The sequence below is a fragment of the Excalfactoria chinensis genome, chromosome 10, assembly GCF_039878825.1.
Source record: "Excalfactoria chinensis isolate bCotChi1 chromosome 10, bCotChi1.hap2, whole genome shotgun sequence".
Classification (NCBI taxonomy): domain Eukaryota; kingdom Metazoa; phylum Chordata; class Aves; order Galliformes; family Phasianidae; genus Excalfactoria; species Excalfactoria chinensis.
In genome coordinates, this window is record NC_092834.1 from 5,316,630 (window position 1) to 5,344,299 (window position 27,670).

Genomic DNA, 27,670 nt, shown 5'->3' on the forward strand with positions numbered 1-27,670 from the left:
AAAAAGCTTGCAGGATTATTTTCCCCTATCAGCTTTTCCTTCTACTAGGTAAATCATGTAGCCTATCAAAACCATTTCTGTGATCTCCCTTAACAATGCATTTGAAGGCGATATCAAAGAATTGCTGCTGGTGTTATACATATTACAGTAAGCCCCCGATAGAAGATGTTAATGCATTTTATGATTGGGAATGTTGTCTCAAGATAAAAACAGGCAGTCTGCAGGAATCAGCAAAAAACCCACTTAATTTCACACATGTATAGCCACTGACGTGTGTGCAATGAGATTAGGCGATGCCCTTGTCGGCAAACTTATCACAACTTTCTCCAAACAGCAAATCCCTAATTAGTTTATACTGTGGCTTTGCAGAGGGTAAGCATGGCTGGGGAAGAGCAAACAGTAGCTGATTTCACAGGAACATGCTTGCTTAGCACAGGCTTAGCCATTATAAGAGAGTAAATACTGCACACACAAAAAAAAGCACTCAGTGGAAAAGACCTGTATGTTTTGTTTCAGCGCCGTTTGCAGATTTATCCAGAAACTCACAGCATCTCAATGGACTGGGGAAGGACTACATCATTAACAGAGACTGTCTAGCCTAGCTACTATCCTGCTTATAAATCCATTGAATTTGCTGCTTACTGGTCAGCTTACGCCTGTGTCATGTTTCCTCAAGCAAGCTCACAGCTGGAAGAGCAACAGAAATACAGATGCAGCATCCTACACCTGATGAAACTATCAAGTAGCAAAGGAAATCTGAAGAAAGAAAGGCTGGACTTATTCCTGCAGACAGCAAAGCACTGTATGAATTAAAGGCAAAAAGCATCTTCTAGTACCTTCCAGATGCCATGGAGCCAGAGAAGCAAAAATGGAAAACTGATGAGAAGTTATGATGCATCAAAGCAGTTTGATCATGTTTTCCTCAAAGAACATTCCCTGGAGAGAAAAGATGAAGGGGATGGTGGTTCTGCTGTCCATCAAGGGACCGCGGGATCAGAGCAAGGCCAAGATCCTCAGTAACCAGCAGGCAGATGACAAGAGTGAGGAGATAACTATTGTAAATAAATGCATGAACTCCTACACCATGCTCACACCACAAGCCGTATTAGAAATAAAATACATTTCACCTACGATGCAGAAAGAAAGGAATGAAACTTCAGTTATGCGGAGTCATTCAAAAAAGCGAATGCAATACTACTCAAGATTGTATTTTAGGGGCAAATTTGCCCTTCAACATCATCAAATCAGTTCAAAAAGCCAGTAACATTCATTCCTCTGCTTTCATTAGCTCTGCTTAAAATGCATCAGATAAGTAGCTTATAAATTCCTTATTGATTCCCCGGATTTTCACCCTGAATCTCATTTCCTATTGCCTTCCCTTCTGTAAAGAGGCACAGAGCACTATTAACAACAGAGCCAAAGGAACGTGCAAGCTGTTGCGGGACCATTTGTCATTTCACATATAAAGTAGCTCTCGCCATGTTCAGCCCAACCTGACCTCACTACCTCCACCAGCACCAAGAACCCTCCAGCCCCAGACCACCTGCCTTTGCTACAGCCTGCTCAGGTCAAGTACACAAATCAACCTACACAACCAATAACTAAAAAAGATACCATTTTTGTTTGTTGGTTGATTTGTTGAGTTTTTTTTGTGGTTTTTTGTTTTGTTTTTTTTAAAGACTACTTATTCTTGGTAAAGGAAAAAGTGTCATACCTTATCTCTTTAAGAACCAAACACTGTTTGGGCCCAAACTGCCGCTTAAGATCATGAGCAAAACCTCCAGCTGATTCCAATGAGAAGCTTGCCTAAAAACCAGTTGGACTGGAGTTGACAACACGTTGGGGTGTTTTTTTTTTTAGCATTTCTGGAGATTACTTGTATGACAGCATAGCACTTGAGAGGACTTGACATTCATCCATTTCATCCTCTAAAAATAACCTTTTAGGACAATAACATGTTCCTGCACATCCACAGAATTAAAACGACAGCATGGCTAGTAACAGAATAAAGTGGCAAGTGCACATACACCTTTAATTGTATTTTAAGTATTGTGGTAATAAACATAGCTCAGTGTGCTAGGTTACCCTAAAATCTACCTGCACCCATGACAGGGGGCAGTCGGCCCGCAGGCCGCTGGCCCAGAAGGAAAAGAAAAACAGGGAAAGAGAAAATAAATATAGCAGCAACGATCTAAGGAGGCACACTTATTTACTAAATACCATATCGGAATACAGAATAACACAATATAATACAATATAATTGGAATTAAGGCTAACGAATCAAGTAAAATAAAAGAGAGTGAGTCCCGAAACTGAGAGGCCTACTGTAACTCCAGGCGAAACAGCTGGAACGCTTTCACACACTCCCCCTGGCTGGCAAGGTCCAAGAGAGCGAGTCCAGCACTGAAGTGAGATTATATAGTCCTGGTCATATGACTGACCGTGATGTTCCCTGGGACATTCAGTCTTCCTTCTGTGAGCAACAGATTCGTCAAAATTATCTATGCTTAACATGATGTTATGATGTGGAATACTGATAGCAAAATTACAACATTGCAAAACCATGACACTCAGCTGTAAGATACTAGGATATTCTTATCATATCATCTGCACACATCTCCCATGCAATGAATCTCTAGAGTAACTTAACTTTTTTATTATTACTATTGCAAGTTTTACCACTAAGCACCATGCGAAAGAATATGTAAATCAGAAGCATAAACATGCCAGCTAAAAGCTGCCAGGCTGAGCTAATGAGTTTGATATAGCAACCATACAACTGTATTTTGATTTTTTTCCAACAAGCTAATTAAGGCTACCTAATTATCCCATAGAGTAAGAGCATTATTACCCTCTTGGATTGTTAGGAGTGATTAACTTAAAGCAACCTGCAACCCTGCCCAAGGCCAAGGGTCTAGAACTAGATGATCTTTAAGGTCCCTTCCAACTCAAGACATTCTGTAATTCCATAGTCTGAAGTGTAAGTTTCAAAGTATCTTTGAAAATCTAAACAGTAGATGATGGACTTGGTACATGAAGGACACAAAGTTCAGCTCTCTTGAGAGACAGCAACAGAGGTTTCATAAGTAACATCACATTAGATACCCAATCACTGCAAGTGGAACATTTGAAACAGTTCATAAAGAGAAGGAAATGCCACAGGATATTTGAATATATGTGTTGTCTAAAGGAACAGTCCTATACAGGAATTCACATCTTTGTGAGCCTAACTTAAAGCAACCAGGCCCCAACCCCAGCCATCCACAGGGAGAGAAGCACCACAAATTCACAATGTATCTTATCATAGTTCAAACACTCCATTACAATCCACAGCACATTCCTCCATGAAACATCAAAAGGATCTTTAAAGTCCATCAGGAAGCCCAAAAGATGTCAAATATATACCAAACATTTTACGTTAACAAGTCCTTAGAAAACATCCAAACTGACAACAGCAGTGAGAAGTTGCACAGGCTCAACCATTTGTGTTCATGCCCTTCAGTACCAGGGCATCTCCATGCCAGCAGAGGGGACCAGTGCCACCACCTGCAGTCACACTGCCCTGAAACCTCAAAAACCAAAAGGAGGTCTAAGACAAGATACCCGAACCATAAAACACACACACTTACCTCAGATCACTCTGCAACTTCTGCACAGGACTGAGCAAGGAATCCAGCATGTCAGGCCATTGCTGTCACCACGAATCCACTCCTCCTCCCTCAAAGCAGCTTCTTTACTTTGTACTTAACCTTACTAATAATCCAATCCTTGCTGTTTGCATGGCACTGAGTAACACAAACCAAAAACCTCACTGCACTATGAGAGGCCCTTAAAAGAAGGTGCTTCCTTCCATAAAGCTCAGAAAACTTCACAGGTGAAGAGTAAATACCACCTCCCAGCCTTAATGCCAGGAACAACCTGTTGCTGTTAATCTGTGACACTCACTGCTGCCCTAAACCCAGCATTCCTAAATTACCAGGCTGATGGGCCAGGTGTTTTGAGTTGAAAGGGGAGGTTCTGCTTGGTGAAGATCATTTTGAATACTTCAGAGCACTTTTGCTGAGCAGCTTTCTTGCTAGGTTGCTCTGTGTTAAGCCTGAGGGCTGCTGTAGGAGGTTGTTGCACTGCTGTAACACAGAGTTTTTCTGGAGAAGGCAGTGAGGATTATAGTGAAGCCAGTAGCTAATTAATGGATGTGACAGGATAATTTGGTAAAGGGCAAAGCTCTAGTAGGGAAACTATGGCAGGAGGAAAGGGGTAAGAATTGCTGATGGATCTTTAGAGATGCTCTAGAACAGGCATCCATCTTCCAGCCTGTAGGCCCCGTGCAGCCTGGCACTGCAAGTAAGGCCATCATGACCATGGTTCTTCCCTACATGGATGCCTGGTGCAGCCTCTGTTGCACTCCCACCACTCAGCAACAACCACAACATTGACCCAAGGCAAATTTCCCTTCACTCAGTGCAACCTGTGCAAGCCAAGAAGCTGGAAATCCATACTCTAGAACAATCTCTTAAATACACAGATCCTTCCCCTGATCTTTCTTTATCACTACAGCACTCAGACTGCACCAGAAGGCTTCTATTTCATCTGCCTGCAGACCTTGCACATTCCAAGCCCAGAGCTTCTCCTTTCAGTGTGTTACCCCACCCCTCTGTCAAAATCTGACTGACAGCCAGGGAAGTTCCACTCTGCTCTGTTGCAAGCCTTGTCACACCCGTCCCTCACACCGAAACCCAGCGCTGAGCAAACCATTTCATAGCCAGGTGCAAGGGCAGAGATTGTCACTGTGATTAACCAGGTGAAAACTCCCAGGTCCTCCTGCAGAGAGAAAAAATACATGTGCTTGCCGTGTCAGCTGGCTGTCGATCCACAGCCAGCGTTGCTTTTATTTCTGCAAGTTGGAGCAGAGTCCAGAAGGTCTGTTTTTAGGGCAAACCCAGGATATTAAAAATAAAAGGAATCAGCTGGCCAGAAGGAACAAAATCCAACAATATCCTCTTCTTATCATTTCCCTTTATCCACAACAAACAAATCAGTCAATGTGAGAGGAAAGGAACTCAATCAGCAGCTCTGCACCAGCGAGCAGGGCTTGCATGTGTTATCATTCCAGTTGTCTTATCAGCTAAGCCTGGGTGTCCAGTCAGTGCAATGCTCATAATTGTTTTTATCCCCTTGAAAAGAAGCTGGAGGCAGAATTAAATTGATTTGTGAACAATGTTTACCCTTTTTCTCACCACTAAGCAGACAACCAATTAATGACATTAAAGATTAATTAACACAGCTACCTGCCAGGCTGACAATTACATTTGGTGTTGTGTGTTCTTTCCTCATCAAGGCAAGTATCTACCACGTTGCCTGAAGTTCCTGTTTTGAGTATCTAGAGTGCAGCAAAATCTCAGAAAACAGTTAAAATATATATAAGTGTGTGTGTGTGTGTTAGTGCCTCATTTGCAGGGGATGGTGCACGGTGGCTTTGGGAGCATTTGGCCTAAAATGGAGTGGAAATGTGGTCAGAAGAGTTGGGTGTGTTTGTGTAAGTTGGAAGGAGGGAGAAAGTATATATTAGACATTTCTCACACACTCATACCCCACACCTGCTCCTGACAGCTTGCTCCATGTTTTGTATCAAATGTATAAATAATGTATATACATTTTACATATAAACAGAGTAATGCACATCCTGCCAGCTCTCTATACTTAGTCTCAAAGGCACAAACAGAGCTAGAGATCCATGTGCGCATGGATGTGTAGGCACCTACTTAGCATTTAAATCCTTCCCATCCTGCAAAACAAACCCTTCTTCTCCCCTGAGGCAAAAACTCTGTTAATTGTATTTCTTGCCTTGATTTTTCTTTTCAGACTAAGCTTTTTTCCAGATATACACGAAGTGCTTTTATTTTTAATCGTCATTCTTTGCAATTGAAAGATGTTAAGGACATCTTGCTCAATTTCTTGTAGAGAACCAAAAGGAATGAAGTTTTTTGGTACACCAGCCTTATTAATTCTTACAGGTTGCAGAGGGAATCTTCTTTCTCGCTTCCCTTCTGCTTCAGCCCAGTCCACTCTTGCCCAGAACTGTTCCCATGTGCACACAAAAGGATCTTAAAGCATTCTGTTGTTTTGTTGTTGTTTTTACTAAGAAGAGGGGACCAGCCCTTGGCTCACACTTGTGCTCACTGCAGCTGTTTGGCAGAGAGGAGTGGGCAGCAGAAGCAATGAAGAAACAAGGAGGGGCACAACAAATTTGGGACAGGATATGAAAGAGCAGAGCAGCAGCACAGCCAAGGGCTGATGACTCAGGGCAAGTCAGCAGCAGGTGATTTGGAGGCTGGGAACCATCTGAATCAGCTCCGTGCACTGCTGCATAAGATGATCCTACTGTAGAGACCGTCCCCACTGCACACCTCAGCTTTCCTTCTCTGGCTGCGAAACAGAGGAACCATGCAGACTTTCCATCCTCTCCTTGCGTTCATGAGATAAAGACTGTTGCTAATTATTGACAATTTTGTGTTCGTTTCTGAGGTCTCTCTCAGTTTTGATAAGAATCTCCCGCTGCTGAGCTGAACGGTGAGGGTCACTGAGGCCAGAGCAACCTTCATCGCCTTCTCTTTCTTCTCCAAGGAGATAATAACAGCCAAGATTCTGGTTTAAGCTTATTAAAGTGCCCGGTTATCTGTTTCAGCATGGATAATTTAATCAGACAAGTTAAATATTTATGAGGCTGCATTTTATTGTTGACGAAAGATAAAAACGTGCTTTAAGTGCTTTTCAGAATAAGAATTATAATGATGATTAAAAAATCCATTGGTAATGACACTTGATATTATTATTGTTAGCTCCTAGGATTACCGAACCGTCACAGAGGGCTGCAAATAGGAGTCCAGGAGCTGGAACTGACCCATGCTATCTCGGTGCAGACAGAGCTGGTGAAGATCCAAGGCTCAGCCTATCATCTAGACCTCATCCAGCCCAAAATTAACACTGTGCATTTGCAGAGGATGGAGCCAGGCCAGCAGAGGAAGACTCACTTCAGGTCCTCTTACAGCCTTTTAAAGTAAAAAAAAAAAGAAGCATGTGACCCTGAAAATAAAAAGGAGAGTGTGCTCACACACATTACCAGCACGCTTGCTATTATTTGCAAGTCTCTCGCACTGAAATGCAAAGCTGAAATAGGATTCAGCCTCCTTGCAACACCCTGCGCACCTTGCAAAGCAGCCAGCCACAAAAAGAAAAAGGCCAACTATGCATGCTTTTGAATAAGGAATCAGTTCATTTTCCCCCTGGATCAGCACAAAGGTATATTTAGCACAGGGTTCTCTGTTACAGATGGAGCCTGTGCTGTTCCCAGTGTGAACAGCTTTGCTCTTGGAGGTGTGGGGATAGGGAGTCCCTGCCAGGAGAGGCCTTAATTCAGCAAGGTGTTTACATATGTGGCTAACATTAAGCACATGGAGAATCCTCCTTGATTTAAAGTTAGGACAGTGCTAAAATACATTATTTATCCAAGGTCAGAACTTCTAAACTGAATATTCTTCTTACAGCAGACAACAAAAATCTGAGGAAAGCGTGCATGGGGGTCACCCTGCTTTCTGCTTCATTGGATTTTCATTTTTTCCTAATCTTCACGGGCATGAAAGCTCAAATAATCTTAAGGCATATAAACCATACATGCGACAACAGTGAGGCTGTAAGACTTACTGTAAGCAATACTGCATATCAATGACGTTTGTTCTGCCTCAGATAACATAAACATTTTAAAAGTATATTCACTTCCCTGCCTCGTGTTCCAATTCTTCCTTGCCAGTGTATTTATGAGGGTCAGCTCTGTAGGTAGGCAGCAAAAACACATATTTTATTTATTAAATACAAATCTAAATTAAGCGGTGGAAAAGCTTTCACTTTAGGAATTTCTGTTATTTGAGCTCTCATTAATGTTGCGTTGATGCCATTTATCTTCTCAACAGATAATTTTATATGTTTGGAAGTGAAACATAAGAGGAAAACGGATATTAATATCGTTACCATTAGTTCTGCTTTCCCTATTACTACTGGTGACTGCCACTCCCACTAGAATAAAACAGACAAAAACGTTTGAAAATATCCTCTTTGTTTACTCACTTTTCATTATTTTTTATGGGAAAGAACAATACGTGTAGTCTAAAACTTTCAGTTGTGTTTTGGGTGATTTTCCAGCTGCTTTTTGGCTTGGGATTTGGGATAGTGGGGGGTGACAGCCACTAATTCATTTGACAGAGGGCTTTCAGCAAACACTCTGCACAAAAACTATTGCCCCTTCTTTTCTCTTTACTCTCTCCCCCCAAATCAACCCAGGTACCTCACCTGCCTGTCACAACCAGCACCAGGTGTCCCGTGAGTAATTACACACTGTGTCTCAGACTGAGCCTGAAGGAACTTTTAATTCTTTGGAGGTGGAAAGGAAAATTCTGCTGTCTTAGTGATCACACGAGGAATCCACTTTCAAGAATAAGGAAAAAAAAAAAAAAGAAAAAAAAAGAAAAGAAAAATCATTTTTAAAGATTTAAAAGCTTTGACTCATTTTCCAATCAGTCATCCTCATTAACAAGTGTCTCTAAAATGCTGCCACTATAGGAAAAAAAAAACTCAACCTGTCAAGGGCTTTCTTTTCTTCCTCCCTGCTGCATCCAATTAGGAATTCTCCTGCAGTTTTCCACTCTCTGAAGCAGGCTGAGCCTTCCTCAAAGATCTCCTCCCTGCAGAGAACTGCCATTTACTCTCACCTCTAAGCCACTAAACCACAGCAACTCCCATTTGAGAGCTATGAGAGCCCTTCTGGAGGCAGAGCAGGGAGAACACAGCCTGTTAACCCCATTTTCCTCTAATGTTTTGCTAGGATAGATTTATACCGAAAAAAAATAGTCCAAATAGCTTACTTGTAATGAACCAAACTGCATGTAACTGGTTGACCAAACCACCAATAAATAGAGCATAACGGAAGAATGAGTTAATGAACTATATTAGCAAGAATCAAGTCCCAACTAGTACTTTCGTAAGGACAAGCCAAGGCAAATCAGAGGAGCCCTTTCAGTGTAAATTCATTTAAAACTGTCATCCGAGACTCCCGCTTTGCTTGCTTGTTTGCATTGTGGTTCCTGATTCCTTAGTGGATGCCACTGCAGTGCTGGGGGGGGGGAAAGAACCAGAAAAGCATTTCAGGGCAGTGAAATCTCAGAGAATTTTGTGAAACTGTTCCACCAGCTGTCACACATCTCCCTCTTTCCCAGACTGTTTGGTCAAATGCTGAATTAATTAAGAGTTCATTATTTCGACTTCAGTATTCTCACAAATTCTCCAGAACCTGGCAAACCACTGAAATCCTATCCAAAGCCTCATGAGCATCCCCTCAAGCATAACATGCCTCCCACAGCCTTCCTCCAGCTCACTGCCGAACCTTACCCCGTCCTGACTGCTTGGGATCACCTCATCCATTTCAGAAAGGAGGGAAGAGATGGTGAGGGACAAATCACCTTCTTACTGGCTGTCCTCAAGAGCAAAGCCAGCCGTGCCATTTCACCTTTCCATTCATCCTAGATATAGTAAAGTCACTGTCCATCCCAAACCAGGATGTTCTGTGTGCTCTCTTTGCAGAACCGGTGTAATTTCCCCCACTAATTGAGGCCCTGCATAAAGCAGTGCTGATGCAAATCACTGGAGGACCTGACCTAATATTTTCCTTAGTATCACAGAGATAATGACTTGCTTCTGGGTAGGGAGAGGAAGGGGGGAGGGCAAAGCTGAGATTGACTCTGTTACTTCTTTGTTGGCGTGTTTCAAAACTATAGCGGTAAGTGAACCTTTCCTCTTATAGTGATCACCATTTATAAGGTACAGAGGACTGAGACCACTGCCTTTATGCATAATGAAGATGAGATACAAATAAGAGAGAGATGGTTTTGTTTTGTTAACAAATCTCCGTCTCCCCCCTTGGAGACAAGTCGTCAGCTAGATAATTTATTAGAAAATATCACTGTAGTGTAATATGGCATGCAATGTCCTTCGGGGGTAGAAAATCAAATATGCACTTGTCACTGGAAGGGCTGATTTAATTGGTACATATTGCGCTCCACCCTATTGCTTTAAACTAGCTATGAAGGCTGTGTTTTCCATTGAAAAAAAAACAGGTAGATTTTAATTCAGATCATTGTGAGCAACCTCTGGAGCTCACCCTGCCAAAATACAAGTGCTACAAGCACCAGGCACGGCTCTCATGACTGCCAGCACCTGTTTCTTGGGATCCCCCCCCCCTCAAATCAGTGGTTTTGACCATCTGGGGAGCGTCAGGCACTGAGAAATTCCTCCTTGGCAAGGGAAACGAGGGCAGCAGGCCACGATCCTGAAACCTGAGCTGTCAGTTAAAGCCAAGGAAGGATTTGGAGAGCCAGCAAGACCTCCCACAAGCGCCATTTGCTTCAGCCCAGCAGGGAATTTTGGTATTGATGGGGTGAGGAGCGAGTTTTCGTTTTTAATGAGTTATTTATTAATTTCCCAGACTGCTATATGATCCAGCAATGAATCGAGGGGCAGAGGGACATGGCCTGAAACAAGCATTGTGCCTGAAGAGGTGACTGGACCTTGCCACATAACTCAGCATCACTCATCCATAGGAAGCAACAAGAAGAAACAGTTTCAGGTTCCTATGTCCAGAGGTCTCCTAATCCTCCTCACTTCTGGGTGACAGAGGGAAGAAACTGGGCTCAGGTTTGATGTCTTTAGCTACCCAATCTCACGTCTGTAATCCTGCATTTCAATTAATCAAACCTAATCTGCAACTTTCTATCAAAGTAAGTTGGTTTCATTCTGGAAATATCTGAGTTATTTCTGAAAGCCAACACGAAAACCAGAAACATTTTGAAAATGGTTTGGTATTTTTAGGATGAAAGTGACATTCATTTTCTACTTTCCTCTTAAAAAAAAAAAAAAAAACAAAAACAAGACCCCAGATATTTCATTTTGCATTTACAAAACTTACATTTGTTTAAAAACATTCTGAGGCATTTTCACTCGAGGGAGGAAAAGAAACCAAACAAATGCATTTCCCAACAGCCCACAATTAAATGCGTTGCCAGTTTTCAATTTGGCCAGCGACCTTGAAAATCATAACTCCAGTCTAGGAACTGTCTCTCCTCTAAGTGACAGCTAATGAATGTGATATGCATGGAGTTAGAGCTGTGTCCTTTTGCTATCAGAGCTTCTACAGACATTTCTTATACAAACTCACATTCTCGGGCTTCTCTAGGTAGTCATTTTTTTCTAACATTGTTGTTTAAAACTCATTCTGTAACAAAACTCCACTATATGACCAGAGCGACGTGTTTAAGACAGGAACACAGCTGCATTATTTATTTATTTATCTGAGTCACTTTCCAGGCTGTATCTGTTCTCCTAATGAATAGTGACATCAAACACACATAAATTAGACTGTAGGCTGAGGATAATTAAATTGAGCAAGTTGAAAAAAAAAAGAAAAAGAAAAAGAAAAATGAACTGTATCAACTAAATCCCAATTTGCAAACTATTCCATGTAGCCTTCAAGGTTTCAGCAGAACAATGGATACGGGGGTGGATTATAGCAAGGTTTAAATTTCTTAGCGATGATTTGATATTCTATCTGTGCCCTGAGCGAGTCATGTTGCATCAGATCAAAACCCGATTTCATTCTATTGTGCAAAAAAAATCTATTGTTGCCACTCTCTCCCCCTACTTCTTCATTACGGGGATGTAATTTATCGAAGCGCCCCTGAGATTTTGCAGCACTGAATGGCTGTGGCATTATATATTTCCAGCAGCTCCTTTGTTGCAGAGCACGAGTGGTTAATAGGAAGATAATGAAAATATGGAAATTAAATTAGGTTGGTGCCAGGATTGAAAGAATCGTTTCTTTAATGTGAGATACAGGAAGGTTATAAGCAACCTATTATTATTGTTATTATTATTTTGTTAAAGATTTTTACATTCTTGAAGGGAAACTAGTAGGACGGGGATTTCACCATTTTCCTAAGCTTGGAAAGAAATCAAGCATTTTTCATGTCATTTGCTGTGGTGGGGATCGAGATTTTGAAGAGCATGAGAAAAAAAAGGTTAGTTAAACAGAATGATGTGAAAAGGAGAGATATTTATCAGTGACGCTCCAAGGAGGGAAACCAAAGTTGAAGCGATTAAGAAAAGAATGTGTAGAGAATCTTAAAATCCCAAAAAGATTTATGATTGCTGTGAAATAATATTTCTAAATTACAATGAAGCCTTTTTTTTTTTTTTTTTTTTAACTTTTTCAGAGTTTGCCCATGGAATTCAAATCTTACCATCAATGCAAGAAATTAGGAGGGCATAATTGAGAAGAACTTCACAGCAACACGTGGAGTCTTATTTCTGGGTAAGAGGAGAGCTGCAATCAAGTATGTAGATCCCATGGGAAGAAGTGGGTCATTGGTCACTGCTGTTGGGTGCTGTCCTACATGATCCCCTCTGCTGGGTCAGGGTAGAGCACCAAGCTAATGCACTAGCAGCAGTCCCAGTAGATTGACTAACACTTCAACAAGCGCCCCATTCCATGCCAGTCTTGTGACATTGCTGGTTTCATCACAGATAGAAGCCAGCATGAGTCAAGGCAATGCAGAGCCTCATGATGCAGATTGAAACAAAGGAGAAAAAACATAAAACTTCTATCAAAAACCCCCACATCAGGGCATGGTTATCACTTACTCAATATGAATATGTTGGCCATTGAGTTACTTTGCACATCAAAGTTTCCCTCAACCTCTCTTAAATAAAGATGATCCTAAGAGCCTTGGAGAGGGGAAGGCTGTTACACACCAGCTTGCATCCTTTATGAGCCTGGCGAGCAGTTCAGAGAGTGCTAAATAAAGCACTAATTACCCAGGCAGAAAAAAAAAAAAAATACTTCTGCTATCCAAAATTGTGTTTTCCTCATTGTAGACATAAACCAGCTAAATTAAGCTGGTAAAAATGATAATGATGAAGGTCGATGATAATGTGGTTTTATATCTGCTCCCAGCTGCAATCAGGAGCCAGCTCCTACCTATTGTCGGCACCTGGAGCTGGTCCCTTCCCCAGAGAATGCTGTGGGCATCACCAGTCATTGTCACCAGCTACCAGCTGATACCCTGCAGACCATGGGTGGCATAGCATTACCCAGTGCTGTACTTATCTGTATTTATAGTGCACTCAAATTCTCTATAGCCAGATGTTATAAATATGCTGAGGTTTCTACAAGCTGGAACGGAGACTGTTCAAACAAAAGCCTTGCAAGGGTTTCTTTCCATTGAAAATGTACAACATTATGCTTGACAGCTCTTTCAGTCCAAGACTGAATACGGCAATATGGATAAGGTGCAAAGTCAGGACAGAGAGAAGCACGTGGCAAAGCTGAATGCTTGTACCACAGCCCCCAGGCAGCAGAAATGGGTCACCACTTTCAGACACAGTCCCAACCAGCAGACAACACTTGATGGGATGAAACCAAAGCAATTTGCAATTAGTTGCTTTACTAAACTTGGCCAGGCCCATCAGAGCCCATCACTTCCTGAGATAAGGCACAGAAACAGCAAGACCTGTTGTGGCGAGCATTATTCTTGGCAAAAAAAGAGCACAAATGTCTATGAAGACTTTGCAGCAGTCTTTTTTTTCTCTTCTCCCCTCAGAGTTTTCACCTCCTTTTCTAAGAATCTACTTCAGAATAGTTTCGAATATTAAGGTGGCATTGCCAGGAGCTCCACTGTAGCTTTTCATTGTCTTCATGTAGAAGAGCTGCTTGTAAAAACTTGTGGAAAAATTCTATTGGTTATTTTTTGTTGTTGTTATTGTTTTTTGTGGAACAGAGAGACTCAGTGACATCTTGGCTCCATCAAAACCAATTGCAAAACTCTTGCTGCCTAAATAGGCCCAGGATTTATCCCAATAGTCAGAAAGAAAAAAAAAGTATGGCAGAAAACTATTATAATCTGGGAACATCCCCTATCAGGAGTAAATTGATGCAGGGCTTATATGCACATTAACACGACTATCACAATCATTATAGCGGGAGAGCAAGATTCTGATACACTGAAATTAAGCAAAGATATGTATCTGCTTAGCATATTCGTGACTGAGGTGCAATATATTTCATCACTGTGGTTGCAGAATAATCTCTATTTTTTTCCATGGGAGATTACTCAAACCGCAATAACGTGTTTTCCCAAATTAAATAGATAACTTTACAGACTGCTGGGTAATAAAATATGAATAAAGACGAAAGACGTATCTTATTAAAAAAATTAGCTTGTCATTTTTCAGTCTCTTCTTTTGATTTGCAAGTTAATAAAAACCACAGCCAATTGCCATAGGCAGGACAATTAATTAGCCATATCTTAAATTATGGTGAGGGGAGAAGGAGAAGGCTTTCTCTTGAAACATACATTACACATAGCAGAAATATATTCCAGCACTAAGGTCAGATATCTAGCACAAGGTTTGATGTCTTTAAATGACAGTAATTGTCTGCTGTTGTTGTATGTTTATTTGTTTTCTTGAAGGATGGTTCTGGTGATGATAAAAGCTGGTCAAATGAATGACTCAATCTCCCAACCCTCTTGGTAAATGAAATTGCCTGCCTTTCTCCAGAGGGACACAAAGAATTGCACCACTGGGTGCAGACAAGATCTGTGCAAGCAGTGTTCCCTTTCCTCCGACTGCTTTTTAAGCCAGCCTCAAGCCTCCCTGCAGAAACAATGCAGAGTGTTGGGAACCACCTGAGCTGCTCATGTGGGTCTGTCCCCAGAGCTGAGTTCAGCTGCATCACTGAGACCCAGGAGCTGCCTCCAGGTAACAACCAGGCAAGCACAAGAGTCCCAGAAATTCATCCAGGCACAAATTCAGGCAAACACCTCAGGCATGTCCTAACGATCAACTTGATAGAGGTCAGTGAGAGAATTTAGTCCCCGACCCAGTGTTAAGTTTCCTATCCAGACAAACCAGGAAGCCAAGAGAAAATTAATAAAGGGAGATAGCAATATCCCCAAGAGCTCTGTGAGCTTTCTAAAATTAAGTATTTATTCCAAAGTGAATTAAGGCAATTTTAACTCTGCATGAAAGTTTCCACCCAGAAGGTTTGAATAATCCACTAATTCAAAGTTTTAATTAGCTCCTACAACTTTCACTGTGTTCTTTTGCAGAGATATAGCCAGTCTTTAAATCTGTACTGATGCTGCCAGTGAGGAACTAATTGTGGAGCAGTTCTTGTAACTGAATGTACACCCATCTACTAAAGAAAGTGAGTAAAATGCAAATATCTAAGTTGTTATCCCACAGGACAGCAGAAAGCTGCTAAATAAGTACCTAATTGGTGAAGTCTCATTTGGACCAGATTTATTCTGAGTTAAGAGGATGAATGCATTATTCAGCCTTCCAAGTTCTGCAGCTGTTAACGTCGCTAATTTGCATCATCATTACACAACATACTGGCCCCAGAGAGGTCACCATCCAAAGGCAAGAAATTACAAGAATGCTCAGACAGAGTAAAAATTACAGGGAAACCATAAAACAAAAATGACCACCATGGCATACAGCCTCAGTACGCCTAACCTTTGTCATTAGGCAACAGGGCAGGGTAGGGGCTTCAAGGAGGATAATGGCATTGCTCTGTGCAGGCTGATGGTGGTTTTCTTCTACGCGTGGGGGGTTGCCTAGCAGAAAGGAACAGAAATGTGTGATTGAAAGGATAATTAGCGGGTGATGAAGGCCAGAGTTAAGGGCTGACTGAAGGCAGGGACTTAGATCTCATTTGATACAGACCATAAGGTAAGTCAAATGGAGAAGAGTCTGCAAAAGCTCTGGAAAGCAAAGCGATTTGATGGGGGAAAGGATGGAAAATACATGTATTGTACAATCACAGTGATTTCCAGTTCCTGTAATTGAGCCACATGGCAACTGTCAAAGCTAAGGCAAAATGTTGCAGAAATGAAGGAGCAGCTAGCATCTGGACATGCATTCTTATTATGCTTACATGAGACCTAGACAAAACGTAGGTTCACAACTCACTGAGCTACCAGAATCTAAGCACTGCCTGGATAAGAGACAACTGTGATAAGATGATGATAACATTTCAAAATAGAGGCACGTGGAACTGTAAGTCAAGAAAATTTCAACAGCTGATGTCTAGATATTCACAAGGAGGTTTTAGGGGCCCATATTTCAATTTGGTAGGAAGGAGGTCTGCAGAAGATGGTTGAATGAGCTGTCACGCAAAGAAGATATCATCATTACGTCCACTTTCTCATTTAATACAATTGCATTTTATTGCTATAGAATTGGCCGTGCTCAGACAGCATCAGCCAGCGATATTCTTCTCCTTATCACATTCTGAGTTGTCAGGGCTTCACAGTGACATATATTCCATAGGGAACAGCATCACCATGCCTCACAGCAAGGGCACCTGTTATCATCAGAGAAACTCCTTAAACACAAAGTGCAAAGCTTTGCTGTGTTACTTAGCATCTTTATGGAAAGATCGTCTACTTGGCTAAGAGTGTTATCAATTAAAGCCTCGTCTTTTCACACTATTTTTATAAGTTAATAAATGAGAAAAAGGCCACAATTGATTGTTATCTGCGCATCTTCATTTATTGTGAAATTTTCCGTTCAATGTCCTCTCTCACTAAAAGTTCAGATAGCAGTTAATCTGCCAGGGATCCTAATTGCTAAACTACTCTGTGCTAAGGGTAAATTTCCTTTGTTGAAATGTTCTTTACTTAGATTTCTTCAGTCAGAAGCAACATGTAGGGGTTTGTATTTGCTAACCAGCAGAACAGGGAACAACACACCGTGGGTTTCACATCATCTGCAAAGACTCATCTCACTGACCTGCCCGAGCAGCTTCTGATTAATGGGATACATAAGAAAGAAATCACTGTTGTCCTGTCATTGATCCAATGGGTGACAGTACAAACTAGACAACATGTTGCCATGAGAAAATTTACTGTGACGTACTCCATTTTTGCCTCTAAGGGATCTGTGTTCATTTACTGAGGATACTTCTGGAAGATACCTCATCCCTGACTTTCCATAGCATTTACAAAATACTCAGTCCTGGATTAAAGGTTTCAAGGTGATAGCTTTACAGGCCAAAATCATCCCTTCTTACCCATAGGATTCATTTAGTTCGGACAAGAAAAATACAGAAGAGAAGAGGATTTGGAAGTTTCATTACACAATTTGTAAGCACAGTTAGGTATTTGTATTTATATTCCAGAGTATTACTAATATTTGCAAAGATGCAAAGACTGTTGCAGAAAGAAAGGCCTCATGAAGACACGACAGGACCCTAAAAGTTGTACGGCTATTTGACAGAACCATCACGATTCTCCGCCTGCTACTTTGCACTCGTGTTACCATTCACTTCTCCTAGCTCAGAAATCTGAGTCCAGCTGCTTTTCTCAATGCTTTTTTCTTTTGTCAGCTGGAGGCTGTTGAATCCAGCTCAGGAAGAAATTTGTCTTTAACTTATGGCATTTCTCCCTGTTTGCAGCTATGTCTTATGCAATAGCTCTCTCCAGCTCCTTCCAGCAGTGATGTGATTGGAACCGCACTGCCTGCAGGGGCCAGGTGTAATATGGACCTGCTCCCCTGAGAAATAAAAAGGGTAAAAATAAACGAGTTCACAGTTAAACTGGTCTGTCAGGAGGGAAGAGCTTCCACACCTTGACATTCCCCTTGGCATCCTCATTTTCCATAGTGCAAACCCATTAGATATCCCTGCAAAAGTAATTGAAGGACTGTTGAGGAAGAAGCAGAGCCTTCCCATTTGACATAAGCAGAATAAAAGTTAAACAACGGCGTGGACACAGCATCATAAACCAGATTGCTCAGACATCTGCTGCTCCTCTCACTGCTATAAAGAATTCTTCAAAGACACAGTGAAGGTTCATTAGCGAACACTGCATGAGTGGGGGGAAAATAACAAGCCCATAGTTCATCAGCTTATATCATATCTACATAGGGGGCAAATAGAGGTCTTCATATATCTGCCTCAGCTACTCAGCAAAGGATTTACATAAAGAAAAAAATAACAAGACACTGTCATACTCTTCAGCAAGAACACTGTTCTGTTCTATTGGATTAGAGTGTGCTGTTCTTGCTCACTCACCCCTCTCTCAAAGCATAAGTCTTTAGCACAGCAGTAGCACGTTTACATGCCTCCTTAGCATGTACAACACAGTACAACAGGCCCATATTGAATACTAGTTAAAGAAGACACGAAGAAATGGGAACATTACATTGTGTTTTCTAGATAAATTAAGATTTCACTACCGGATCTTTGAAAAGCCAGAGCATCATTTACTCTATTCATTCTACTCTATAGCATGGCTAATGGATATAGATAGCTGAACTGGTGCTTGAATAGCAAACCATAGTTCCCCTCAAATGGGATGGATGTTCAGCACTGCAGAGCTGGGGCGATTCATCTGTCACTGATAGGCAGGTAGTGTTAGCACCATCCTTTGCAAGGGAGGCAACAGGAGGCTTATGCTGAACTTGAATGGCTTGTTTTACGTCTGGAGGAACGTGGATTGAACAGAGCGCACCAACTTCCAACAAATCCCTACGGCATATGAAGAAAGGAGGGAGGGAGGGAGGGAGGGAGGGAGGGAGGGAGGGAGGAAAGAGTGCTTCCATCAGGTTATGTTGATGCGCACATTCCTAGAAACAAAGAAGAAACCAAGCATTGCCAGCCAGTTCTAGCTACGTACATGTCTTTTAACAGCTAAGTTCTTAATCCTTGCTTAATACTTGCTCTATGCTCGCTTTCTCTTCCTCAGCCATTCTTCCTTTTGCATAGGGTCTGCCAAAACAGGGCCATATGAAATGTTTATTATCTATCTAGTCTTCAGGAGAATATGATCAACGATACAAGAGAAGTTAGAGCCAGCAGTTCCTCGAGCTACCCAGTTGAGAGAAGATCTTATATTTACCTATCAGAAATCAAGCCCAAGGTAGGCAACAACCCAAAGCAGACAGGTTTATAACAGCAGATGTTATAGCAGATAGGGAACAAAACCAGTTGAGGATAATAGTGATTTGTTTGGGGCGTACCTGCAAATCTAAGTCCATAATTGAATATTTAAGCGATTTAATGTTTATAAAGAGAGAGGTATAGAGGAGAACCAGTAACCAACAGACCTGTAAGATCTTCCTTTAAGTTGACAAGATATGAGGAGAACTAAATGGTTTTGAGGAGAACTAAATGGTTTGAGACCATGAAACATCTGGGAAAAATGTGAGATGATTCAAATAAACAGATGTATAGCCTAGATATAATCCCTGCCTGATACATACTTTGTTTCATCCCTGGAAAATTCCACAAGGAAAGAAAAGCCAGCACACATGGTCGAATGGATACACCCTAGTATGCTTCAGAAAGCCAATGTGAAATAGTTCATGCAGACATGTTAATGGAAGCAAGCTTACATCAAGACTACATCGCTGAATACGTGATCTCACTGACTATAAAAGGATATTGCAGTAGCAAGAGGAAGAAAGAACAGAGAGGAAGGATGACTACAGATTCTGTCATGACGAGTGCTCAGAAATAGTAATACGGCTCAACTAAATCACCTACTACCCCTGTTTGCTCAACAGTTTCCTCAGCACACTAGAAAAACATATAAACTAGAAGAGAATTAAATCAGGAGAAATTTCATTACATCTAGAGCAAAAAGAGATAAATGACCTGCAAGACAGTGTCCAGCCGCAAGATAGTCTATAAGACACATCAAGGGAGACATTTTGCAGTAGTAAAGAGGCAAGGTGGACTGTGTCAAGATAGCTGAAGATAGGATCATGAAACCATCGGCAATTGTGTGCAGCTGCAGGATTATGAGAGCATCAGCAGTTGCACATAGCTGCAGGGGGAAGCTCTTTGTTCATTAAATTACCTATGGTACCCATTATCTTTGGGATGAATCTGGCTAGTGGCCCAGGGAATTTAGAAGATGCCATCTCTGCTTTCATCAGCTAAAATGTCTATTTTCCAGTAGCTGGTATATAAAACAACACGTTACTATTCCATGGACAAGTTACTCTGCAGACATGGATCAACCCCTAAAGCATTTCTGGAAAGGAAAGACAAAAATTCAAGAAATACTGACAGTGCCAATAAAACTCTACGGAATAACAAAATTTACCTTTGAGGTGCCTATATAGCCCATTCCTATTTACTAGGCTGCTGGCCTACCAGACAGCTGAGTTAAGGTTGGCCAGTTGAAACACCTGTGGGTGCCTGGATGTGCACAAAGGGACTAGAGGGATTTCACGTGGAGCTTTGCCCAAATAGGAACTGGAATTTATCTTGCAGTGTTCTCTCTGAAAACGTTGTTTCTAGTCATTATTAAATGACTGAAAGCCCAACAGTGAAATTGGTGCTGTGAGCCCAACATATCAATTCATCTTGCTTCCATTTTTTGTTGTTGGTCACAAGATGAACATAAAACAACGTAACAGAAGCAGCACAGCTATATTAACAGGCTAATATGACTCTATTAGCATGTACCTAACCTCATTACAGCCTGAATCATTCTCAGCTCAATCAGATATTGCATAGTTTACAAGTCAGAGCAATGTGGAGGTTTCTGCAGAGACTTAGCTGAGCTGGCTATAGGACAGACATACAGGACTACCACAGGACAATTTTTGAAGCAATAACCCTAAATGCTTGAGAGATGACTACGTGCCCCAAACCTATGTGGAACACCACAAACTCCCTCTCCAGATAATCCACTTTTAACCTAAACTGGTACACCAACTCCCACTTCTGTACTAGTCATGCCCAGATAACTAAAAGGTTATGTAACATAGGATACAAAAGTACCATACACTCTCTCTCCACCAGTCTGGGATTTTGCCACTGATGTTATTTTTTTCCAATCACTATTAATATGTTTGATATTGATGTTTTCTTTCTTTTTTAGTCTTGTTTTTGTATCTGGAACCTGTTGTCCTAAGTTCCAGCTTAGTTACTGCATGAAAGGACCATCAGAGCATGCAGTTCCCAAAGCCAGCTCCGGACTTGTGGCTCACTCAACCAAGTCACAGAATCACAGAATGGCTTGTGTTGGAAGGAACATCAAGGATCATCAGGTCCCATTTCCTCTGGCACAGGCAGGTTTGCCAACCACTAGATCAAGTACTAGATCAGATTGCCCAGGGCCCCATCCAAAGGAAGCCTGAGCCCCAACATTATTGGGTCATTTTCCCTTTTTTCCATTCTTCTTTCAAAGTACTTCCCAAATGAGATGAGAAGCTTATACAGAAGATCTTTCCATGAGGTTTCTCCACCCAGCTCTTCCCTCCAGCTAGGGCATATTGCAGTCTGGTGCCAAATTTAGCAAGATGCAGCATGTTAAGCAGCACTGTTTATTTTCTAGAGGAAAAAGCTGCAACCTCTCTTTTCACTTCAGGCCTAAAGGATACAGATATCCTAAGCACACACTCATGAATTTGAATGTCTTTCAAAGTTACTAGCTCAGCTGAAGTGAGTGCTGGGAATGGACATGCAAGAGCTGGGGCAAACTGGCATAACTGCAGAGTTCTTAATATATATATATACGCATTACTACACATTGCTCTTTAGGAAATAACTATCTAGCACTCAATCGCAGCAACCTCAGAAGGCACCTGGCCCACTCAAAAAGCTGCAGAACATTTATTCATTTATTTATTTTACCATAAAGCCTTGATTGTTTATTGTAGATGTTAACAAAGCTGTGAAGAGAAGATGGTGTTGATGAGATTGTTGCTTCTGGGCAACACCACACGCTAGCCATTCTCAATACAAATGAATGGCATGATATATGGGCCAATTGAAAGCGTTACCAAACAGGTTTTGAGATTCAGGACATCTGTAACATGACTATTTTTTTTCTATTATTTCCTATAGTCTATGAACAATACCTAATTGCAGTCCCCAACAGCCTCTGAATACAGCGCACTAAAAAGACTTGGAATCCATCACTCTGGAGATACTTTCCTAAGGCAAAGCTCCTCATACAGCCCAGTCACATTGCCTAGGCTCATGCAGAAGCCAAACGATCCCCAACAGAGAAATCCTGCAGCATTTTCATTTGTTTCTTTCCACAGCAGTGAAAGGTTATTTCTGAATGCTCTCTGGGAAAAGCACAGCTGTTCAGAGAAATGCTGCTCTCCAGACCCCAGCTCAACATTTTCTTAAGCCATCACAAAAGCATTTTATTCTGCAGAGAGTTCACACAGCATGAATGGCTATGCAGATATATACATGTATTGTTTGGTTAACCCTCACATAAATATATATATATACACATATTTTTGGCACGATAACATGGAAGGATGCATCATAAAATACCTGAGAGAAGTTTTGTTTGTAGATATGCGATTTGTTTTCATGTGTCGGTTTGCACAGAGAATGCAAAAATGGCAGTAATAGACCAAATGCAACCTACACTACAATATTAGGGGTTTGTAACAGGTTTTGGTTTGCTCTTAAATATGAAAAGCAGGAAAAAAAGAAAGACAAAGATTTGCAGTTGGCTCTCATATTTTTCCCCCTAAATCTTCATATTGCAGCTACATATCCTTACCTACTGAAGTATGGACAGGTGTCTATAGGACCCAAGAGACAAGAGGCCACTACTATATCTACAAATAACAGCCACAAATAACAGCCACGTCTGAAGCTACGTCATTTCCATCATCCCAAAGTCAAAGGATAAACTCACTAAGCAGGTGAAAGCAAGTCAGTGAACTGCAGAAACCTACATTCTCACATTAACACTCAATTCAGCCTACTACTGAGGGACCATTGAGGATAAAACAAATCTAAAAGCACAACAAAACCACCATTGTGGAAAACTAGACCTTTCCCCATTTAAGTCTTGACTGACCTAAGGAGTACTTTCCCTTGCATTTATTTCACAAGCAAGGGTTACTCCAGATCTTACTTATGAAGAGCAAGTAAGTGTTGAACATTTCTGCTTTCAAACAGAAGTCTTGATGAGCGTCAACAGACATAAACAGTGCAGAAGTACAAAAGGAGGAACAAACCAACCCCTTAATGACTTCCTGATCCTGTATTATCAGATTTGAAATGTCTTCAGGGAGGACTTGAATCCAATGGAACAGTCATCAAGGAGCAAGCAGCCTGTGGCTTGGAACTTGCCTCAGGTTCAGTCATTGCCTTTGAATCAAACAGCGCCAATCTTGGGGCTGTTCTGCTGATGCTGCTCAGTATGTCAGAGAGCCTCTCAGCAGAATGCGCCTGCATTCATCTCAGCTCCCATGCTACTGTATTCATCTTTGCAGCTGTCAGTCTGTTAGATGTCAGCTTGTTCAGAATAAAATTGCCATAAACCTCAGAATTGTCATTTTCTTAAGAGATGCTTTCTTCAGCTATGCTTCACTTTGCCGTTACTTCAGAAGTCACCTCAAATGAGCGTTTCTCTACATAGACTTTGAGATACTGTTAGAGGGATAAGAACTCCAGATTCAACCATTCACTTCTCCTTTTAGTTCCTCCACCATTCTTTGGAGATTTTCACCTGATTTTCATGCTGCGTTATAGAAAAGATGCAACAAAGAAATCTGCTTTGGGTGTCGATTATTTCCAGATCCTATATGGGGGGAGTCTTCCCATTCCATAAGGGACATCACTCAGACAAGCAGATACCAGTTTCCTTATAAAGGGTATGGCATTTAAACACCTGGTCTCTTCAATTCACGGATTAACCAGAGACACAAAAGAATGTCTGAGATCTGAGCAGAACATTGCCATTGCTTTATACTGTGTTTAACCCACGCTCCCTAATCTAATAGTCCATTAACAGTAATAATAGTAACCAAGCTCATTATTTGGGAGAGCTCCAGAGACGATAGCTTTGTTGGCACTAGATGTTTTCTCAACAGCTGGAGTATCCTCTCTATGAGAAAACTGAGTATCTAGAGAATATAAAGCATTGCATTGGTTTTACACAGAGATTTCTCAAGGGGAAAAAAAAAAGAAAGAAAAAAAGAAATAAGAAAAGCTATTTCTGGACAGCACAAGGCTTTAGAGGTAGATTTTTTCCATTAACATTTCTTCCCTCCCTTCTTCCTGGCTCTTCTCCTTAGATTTTCTGGTTTTCTTTGCCCAAAGGTGTTGGCTCCTTCTCCCTGACTTGGCCCTGCAGGGTTTCAAGATTATTCCAAGTTATTTTTGTACAGCCTCCTGGATCATGTTAAGAAGAGGTACTTTAAAAACATGTTAAAATGTTGTTTTTAAGTGTAATTCAGGACTGATGAAAGGCACTAGCTTGACTGAAATCTCCAATTTGTTTCCATTAGGAGTACATTTCTGGTTGGCTAAAAGCATATAGACAATATTTATTGACTTTCCCTTGTAAATTGTCTCTCATTAGCTTTTCTTTAGTACAGTTGCACTCTAAAACCTTTGGACCTCTCATTTCCATTCACTCAGTTATCTGTTCCCTATCGTGGACACATATGGAGGAGCACAGAGGCAGTAGTCAGGTAGGAGAGGACTGGCAAAACAGGCAGGTGGTACCTGACATGACAAGGCATTTCCCACCTTCCTGCACCAAGGCTGAGAGCCGATTTCAAGCCAAAGATCCCACGCACAGGAGCACCTGTGCACATACATCTGCACTTAAACAAAACTCCTTTGGTGAAGTCTTACTGGGAGAGCAGCTTAATCCTTGTGGGAGGTAACACATAGGACAAACTTCTGCCCAGCTGTATCACCTTCAAGAGACACTCCAGATTATGATTGTCTTGAAAGCTTCAGTCAAAAGACATTGCATTGCATTAACAGAACTTGGCATTGAGTCTTGGAATTTCGTATGCCACATACTGGAAAAGAAACGTTTTTGAAACAGAACAGCTTTTGTTTTTTGGTTTTTTTTTTTCTTCTTAGGGAAACAATTTATAAAAATTCTGCCACAGAAAGTTGCAGTTAAGTAGCATGCCTTAATACTGCCTTCTTTCCTGTCCTTATCCAAACTCTTTCAGGTTGCAGTAGCAACTAAAGGCTTATCCACCTCCCTCACCAATGGGAAGCCACTGTGAGCCCTCGCTCTAAAACAGAGCCCACAGCAAGCAGTGACAAAAAAAGCCACTCATGGCGTACATTCTGAAACAGCACTTCAAACTGATTTGAGAGGAAATAAATGTCTTCACATGACTTCTGCAATTCTGAATAGTCAATAGAAATAAATAAACTAGTAATGTCAGTGGGTTTTGGTTTGCTTTGTTTGTTTGTTTTTGGCTTAATACCCTCCAAACTGAAAGATCTTTGCTCAGTTTTAACTAAAAAGTTTTTTGTTTGTCCAGCGAATTGGGAAATACCTACAGGACTAGAAACCTTAAGTATGAAACAAACCTGACAGCAAACACCATGAGAGCTCAACTTATTCTATAGTGTTTATTCCTGTGTACATCAACCCCAGGCAATATAAAATCTGAGGTGCAGATCAGAACTGCACGGCTCCATCCAGCTCCTCTTGTTATCTATATAGAGCATAAGACTGAACTTGAACTACACGCTCAAGTTTTAGCGAGGTAGCAAACCCTTTTGGGCTTAAATACAGATATACTGCCAGAATCTCATACAATACTTTGCAAGAAAATGTATTCCAGATAATCAGTGCATCTGACAAACAGGAAGAAGGTTACAGCCCTGAGAAATGGGTTCCCAGTGAATTCTGTTCACACACACAACCTTGTTCTCACTAAATGAGCAGCTGTGAGCCAGCTGAAATATAAGAATCTCTCTCCCCCAGACTACGCTCTCTATTCAGGGTTTAAGACAATTTCACAGTTATTTTGTGTAAGAAAAGTCAGTCAAGGGGGAGAGACAAATGGTCTTATTTCTCACCCAGCTCCATAACAGATTACTAGGAGCTCTAACTCATCAGTCTTTCCACTATTTTACTTTCATTATAGGTTGGAAATGGGAAGTCATTTTTCACAAGACAGATCTTTAACTAGTTAGAAATTAAACTCCTCAAATCGGTGCATCCTGTAAAATGGAACATCCATTATCCAGGGACCGTGGTTTTGTTTGTACCTTATTTATCATCATAGTAGGTCCTTCTCCAAACCTAACCTCACCAAGCTAGAGTAAAGAGACAAAGACAAGCAAAAAGCATGTCATACCGAGCCAGAAATGGCTGAACCCAAAGCCTAACTATAAAATCAAGCCATTGTGCTACAGAGAGACAGCACTGTCTATCTCACAGCAACCTTTCCCTCCCCAGCTGAGCAAGCAGAACGTTTTGCTTTTCCCCGCCTCTCCCCAGCATATCTTCTGCTCAATTGCTACTGCCAACCTTCTGCCTAAAGTAAGTAAACAGTACGTAGGTATCCCATGTGGATGGTCCCAGGTGGACCAAAGCAATCAGCACTCCAATTCAGAGCTGCTGCTCCATGTTATGTTTCAGTGCTAGGACCATCCCCACCACTAGTCAATGTCCCAGAGCCCCATGATATGAGCTGAAGCGGTCTCTGCGGTGCATAGGGCTTAGCCTTAATTAACTTCTCATCACAGGGCTGCTTGCAATGGGCAGGATGCAACAATATTCTGAAGGATTTTGCTTCATCCTTTTAAGTCACCTTTATTTGCTTCACTTTGCACACTCCAATTTTAAAAGCACAAAGTGTTTCGCTGTGGCTTCACATCTAACACATGCTACATATCATTAGCGCTCAGCTCCCAACTGAAATAGAAGAATCAGACTCTTGGAAGCATTTGGTTACATCAAAGGTGTTTTCTACATTCATGTATTTCCACCACGTTCCTAGATACATTGTTCTATAGTAATAAACTGCTACAAGTTGATACTCTTTCCCTAGTGAGATTTTAGGGTTAGTTATTTGCAATGCTCCTAAATACATATCCATGGATTATTGACCTGTTTTGCAAAGTGGATATCAATAATCTGGAATTTCTTGCTATGACCTGAGCTTTTAAGACTTTTTTTTCCCCATCACGTTGCTTTCCACTTTTACCCCTACATCCTTCTTTTAAGAAAGGGATAACACCTTGTCTTCATACTACAGAGGCAAGAAAAAAAGATATATTCCCAGTATCTCTTTGCTCACACATCATGGAAGCACCTAAATCCTTATATCCACATCAAAGACTCTTTTCAAGCTCAGCTGAACACCAGAAAAGCATCTCTAGATCCAGCGCTGCTTCGCTCCCTGTCCGGCTGAGCCAGTGGTACAGTAACTGCCATTCACTATTTATGAGACCAAAGCACTAATTAATTACTTTGAAACACTATCACTGTCATCACTAGGAGCCCCTAGAAGTAATTACACAGATTTTATGACCAAATGCAAGAAAGGAAAAGAAGAGGTCAGACCTTCTGCACTGAGTTTTGTTTCTGTTTTTGCAGCCAGAAGGATCTGAAGAGATGCAAGCTAAATTATTGTGACCTTTCCTTCTCCTAACTTTTCAAGTAGCAGAATTATACAGCTACACCTCAAAACACTGTCATACTGAGAACGCAGTGACTGGCCTTGGATTTACTATGATAGCTGTATTTAGTCCATAAATTGCAGGGCTGTGCACTAGCATTCAGCCAAGCATCGCACATCAGACTGCTTT